The sequence below is a fragment of the Ptychodera flava genome, chromosome 10 (genome assembly GCF_041260155.1).
Source record: "Ptychodera flava strain L36383 chromosome 10, AS_Pfla_20210202, whole genome shotgun sequence".
Lineage (NCBI taxonomy): Eukaryota > Metazoa > Hemichordata > Enteropneusta > Ptychoderidae > Ptychodera > Ptychodera flava.
This window is the reverse complement of record NC_091937.1, coordinates 42,012,401-42,018,400: the sequence shown is the minus strand read 5'-3', so window position 1 is coordinate 42,018,400 and position 6,000 is coordinate 42,012,401.

Sequence of the window (6,000 nt, the reverse complement as noted above, 5' to 3'; positions counted from 1 at the left end):
GTCTAATGTACTGAAGTATTCCCATAGTCAGTTCTTCCAGTTCCCTCCATCTGTGAAATAACCAACGTACCACATGATTGGTCCAATTGTAGATCATTTAGCCCCATCCATGTATCTATGTGTTAATCATACTGGGAAGTGATTATACTCTGATGTAAAACATCATCCATGACAAGTTAGATTGTTTGTCCAAGAAATAAACCATATTTTTTATGTATCTTTGTGCAGATAATTACTCTTTGGTTTGAAGTTCAAATCTCTTGAAGTTCAACCTCATAACTTTCTCTTACCCCCACTTTTGTAATCTCAGATTGTTTTAACGTAACGTTCTGATGCAAGAAATATTTTTATATCAAAGATTTTTGCCGAGTTTAATTAAAATTTTAAATTGGAAGATGTGATCTACATTTCTCATCTTTTCATAGAAGTCTTCACATTTAAATAATGCAGGCTCATCCTTCATCTAAGCTTTTCTAATCTTCCCAACTGAGTACAGCAATATGATATACAAAGTTGCCCCATTTTCATCATGTCAGCAAGCTCGATCATTCTCCTTTCCGGTGTGGTCTCCCAGTGGTGTCCTTGGTCCATACTGCCGTCATGTCAGTGCTGATTATGTCCATGGAGAGAACCCACTCCTGGTCTTTCATTGTGGAGAGTACAGTGAGAGTCACAGTGTTATTGGCACTCCTTTGTTATACTGTAGTATCATGAGAACGCTCCATGAATTATGAATGTGGTATAACATCCCATGCACTCTTTCTCCTTGGCAGAGTTAATCGTTGAAGACATAGCCCCGGAAGAAATATTTTGTTTTGACAGGCGGTGTAGACAGATTTTTACCTTCGTAGTCTTAAATACTACCATATCATCATGAATGAATAATTAGATGTCCTGATCATAGGATTGGTATTTATGATTAAGATAAAAAAAACATAAATTTATCAATTATGCATAAAATCTTTCAATCCTGTGTACCAGAACATTGATATGATTTCGTAAAGTGAACAAATTATGGTACCGGTAGTTTGATAAGTACACTGTTTCACAGTTGACTGAAATCCCAGCATATCATCGTGTCCTCTACACTGAAGGATCGATGTATCACTGACCAAAGAACGTCGTCTTTGATTCAAGAACATTTTACATATTTCATGTACCTGGTATAAAGCAGCTTCAAATAAATTTCAAGAAATTTTTTTATTGACTCAAAGAATTGAGAAATGTTGGAACTTGAGAGGAGACGTGTACTGCGGCTATTGCACAGAATGCCCACAATATTGAATAAAATTGTCTACAATTTTATTCGACATTGTGGACATATTTTTGTACCAATAAATTACACGTACTAAAGTTATATATAAAGCAAGCACTTCAACTTTCAGTCAAAATTAAAACTTGTTGAAATTTCTCGCAGTCAACCTTCATATACCAATTCAAGTAAATTGTGAATTTTATAAAGTCACAGTGGATATTTGTGAGTTTCTGACACATTGATTAGATTTTTCATCCAGACAAGTGTAAGAAAATCAAATGCTAATATCTCCATTGCATGTAGATCACATTCCAAACTGACTGGCCTTGCAAATAATGACATTTTTTATTCATAATTGATATAATTATCTTCATATTTCGCTCAGACATACCAATCCCGCCAATTATAGTGTTTTGTCACCACAGCTAAGAATTCCAACTTCTGCACAGAGAGGGAATTTAGGTGGAGGGGTCCATGCAGTACTGGGGGTAGCTGGATATTTCCCCTCTCCAAAACAATGTGTTAAATGATGCAAGGAAATCTAACAAAGATGAAGAACAAACCATTCTGTAGCAATGAGAAGATTTTCCTTTTCAAAACTAGGTAATAAACTTTTTGAGAAAATTGAAACCGAGTTGCTTCCTGAATGTCTTCGTATCATGCTGTACAACAAACACTTGAATAAGTCTGGATGGTGAATTAATTAACTCTTTGAGCGCCAAAGTCAATTTTTGTCTCTTTTAAAAATACACCCCAGTCAATGTTTTCTTCATATTTTTGGCAAAATTTGGATAAAAAAATTGTAGCCTATGAAATGTGATGTCCATTTGGTCCAGAAATATCATAAAATATACAGAAAAATTCAAAAAAAGTGGTAAAATGTTGCACTGAAATTTGGTTGGAAAAATTAAAGCTCTCAAAGGGTTAACCAACACATACAAGTTCAGTCTAACAAATGTGTGTTGGAGAGCAGTAAATGTAGAGTTGAACAACAGGTGTGTCTAATATTCCAGATATCTCAAATGTATTTAAATGTGGGCCCTGTGCATTATGCTGATATCAACAATAAAAGTTTGTTTCATCAATTACCATGGTGATGCATGGTCACTCCATCCTGTGATCATAAGGTATCACCATAAGATGTTACATTCTAAAGCAACAGTCCTTAATCCATGGTCATCACATTTGTATAGTTTGGTGGACATTGACTATTTCCATGATTTTGCTACCCAGCCCTTTGTGTTCTCCTTTGAAAGATGTGGGCAGTCAGTCAATTTGTGTAAAGATAGAACTTATAAAAAAATCTGCCTCCCAAATTGGTGCTAAGTTGAAATAAAGGTAAGTCAAAGTCTAAATTGAGGCCGCGTTCAAAAAAAATGGTGAAGGGGGGGGGGGGGCTGGAGGAATTCAGGGGGGGGGACTTGAAAATTTTTGGGGTTGTCGAGGGGGGGACTTGAAATTTTGCTCTGCCTATAGGGGGGGGGGGAACCTGAAAATATTTTGACTCCCAACATTTTGATGTCGTCCAATGGTTCTAATGTTAGTAATAATTAAACAAAATCTAGAACCGTTTTGTCACATTTTATGTCTTTAATCTCGAAAAAATCTAAAAATGTATGAATGCCATTAAATTTTCATAAAACAAGTTGGCCTTGTAATGGGGCAGGAGCTGCAACTGTTGATAATTTTTCAATATTTCTATGCAATGTATCAAACACAGTTTCTTGGTGTCTCTCTACAGCATGCTGAAAAACACAATATTCAGTTTGTCAACAAAGCCCATTTGTCTAAATATTGGTGATAATTGAATGATACAAATGCACGGTACACGTAGGCTGTGTTGGCAAGCTGAATACTGGACAGCTCAACATGCTGTAGGGAGTAGAACAAGAACGCAATTGTATAAACTGAACAAAAATATTGTCAAAATAAAAGTTAATACAACTACTGCCCTGCTACTACATACTGGCAGTGACAGTGATACACGTAGCTCCGACTCTGATGTAGTTTAAGAAGAGTTTCGGTCATAGGACACTCAATTGACAGTGAAACATACATCTACTTGTACACAAGATCCAGCCAGAGAGCAACACATAGAAGACTAGGGGACTAACAGTTACCATGGATTTTTGAATTCTGGCATATGAGAACAATCAAATATTAGAGAAAAAAGATGGGGTCACCATACTTGATCTCATACAAATGTATGATGAAAAGTCAGTTTTTCTAAAATCACTTAAAATCAATATATAAAACCATTCATTTCAAGTTCAAGCAGTGAATGAAATTTTAACATCTCATTGTACAATGACACACAAGTAAAACTTTGAACAGTAAAGACTCTAATTTAAATGGAAAAATGTCTGACTAAATGGAATCATTTATTTTTTATCAAGTTTGCCATCATTACACCCAAAATTTCTGAGATTAAAACATTAATTTCATGGAATATTTTAACCTTCCAGTATTGTCAATTTTGTAAACATAAGTGGCATCTAAGTTGTATATGTCTTGTACTTTTGAAAAAAAATGTGGTAGGTCACTGTGCTCATTTGGTTAAACGTAGCTAGGAATACACAATTTTCATACTCTCTCATGATTGTCATTTTGTGTGCTTTTCAGCTGGCGCCATTGAACTGGCCAGAGTTGGATAAACTCAAATCGGCTTAGACTGAGAAATCCAAAAAGTGCACTGATGCATTTAAAAATGAATCAATTTAAGAACTTGCCCTAGGTATATGGCTCTAGTGTTGAACATCTGTGTGCAGAATGACACATACATGTTTCTTTTTACTCTGCGTGCATTGCTAATAAATATGCGGCTATATGGTAATATGGGGGTGACTTGAAAATTTTGAGGGTATTGAGAGGGGGGGGGAACTTGAACATTTTTGAGGTATTGAGGGGGGATCTGAAAAAAAAAAAGATTTCAATCGCGATTCCTCCAGCCCCCCCTCCCCCCATCATTTTTTTGAACGTGGCCTAACCCTTTGAACCCGGATCTGACAAAAATGTCCGCATGATGTCATAGGTACCAGGGGTCAGCGTTCAAAGGGTTAAATATATATGGCTCATAAATTTTATCAGTAATATACAAACAATTGGCAGAACAGGATTACTGAAATAAAAAGCAATGCAAGGAGGGTCTGCCGTCCACCAGAAAAGGAAGAGCAATTTGAGAGTAGTGCTGGTAAAGTGACATCAGTAAACATCCTGCATTACTGATAATGTGGAGACATGTACATTTGATCTCTGTGACTTCCCCATGGTGTTCAAACAGAATATGCATCACACCATACACCCAATACAGTTACTGCACTGTGTGCTTAGAGATCTCCTATTACCAAAAGAACTACACTGACTGATTATGGTGGTTTAAGATTTCTTGCCTGCAGACTCACTACCTTCACATTACTACTTCTAATTTTTCTAGTTCCATGATGGAATATGGAATTTTATCTGTGTTGTGTATGTTGATGATGATTGAGAGTTGTAACCATGCCAACACTGAACTGCCAATCAAATCCAGCTCTGAATGGACATTTATTTACTTAGGAATTCAAGCTTCTTACGCATCATAAAATAACTTGTGCATCATCATCCAGTAGGTGATGTGTCCTGTTAAGATCCTATTTAAACTCAAAATTATGAAAATCACAGCAGTTGAACACATATTTTCTCTCAGTTGGTGAATTTTACAAACCAATATTAAAGTTCCATTAGCTGTATCTTCTGGCGATTTTTCCATTAGTTTTGATTGAAATGATCACTGGCTCATGTTGAATAGCCTGTCAAATAACAGAGAATCGCATATTATTCGGAAACATTACGTGCCCTACAACTAAATAACATGTGATTTTACAACGAAAATTTCAATTTTTGTCCGGACAGAAATACAAACTCTGTTGACACGCGGATTGCAACGTAGGCATTCTTCTGCACCTGCGCGAGCCATTTACAGCAATTTCAAAATAAATATTCATTACTTATGCCCGTTGTCCATTGTCCGAGCACGTTGCGTAGCCAGATGTCTGGCAATCCACGACGCAATGTTGTTTTGATCCCGCAATAAACGTGAACTTGTACATCTCGCGTGATCGCGGCGTCACCATATCTGCGTTCTCCCCAGCACGCTGAGCATGCCAAACGTCAACAAACGAGCTCGGAAGGGCAACACGTTTGAACAAAAAATAGCAGTTTTATGTGGCTATAACATCACTAATCATGTTTTTTTCTTTCGTAAAACAACATTTTGCAACAAATATGAGCCTCCAACATGGAATTTTTTGAGTAAAAAATGGTCAAAAGTTACAAATAATGGCCCTTTAAGATGAAACTCTCATTTTAGCTGACTAGGAAATTTCACATTTTAGCAACTTACAGAATAATCAAAATTAGATTGTGCTTTATACTCCACAGAAACAAGTAATACTGAACTGTATATAGACAACAAAGAGACACAACCAATGCAGCACATAATCTGGCAGCTTGGTGATATTTGGACCTTCAAACACATTACTAGGAAGTGACAGTAGGTTTTTGAAGGGAATGTGTAGTGTAATATTATATCCCACATGTTAATCTGTCAGGGACATAATATGGTTGATTTTGTATCTGAGTAGTTGCAATTCTGTATCAAATATAAAGTCTTAGAGAACTTTATGAGTGCTCTCCCAATATTGTCAACACCAAGAAAGGTCATGATACATTGGACCTGATGATACTTGCTGTCAGTCATAGATAAA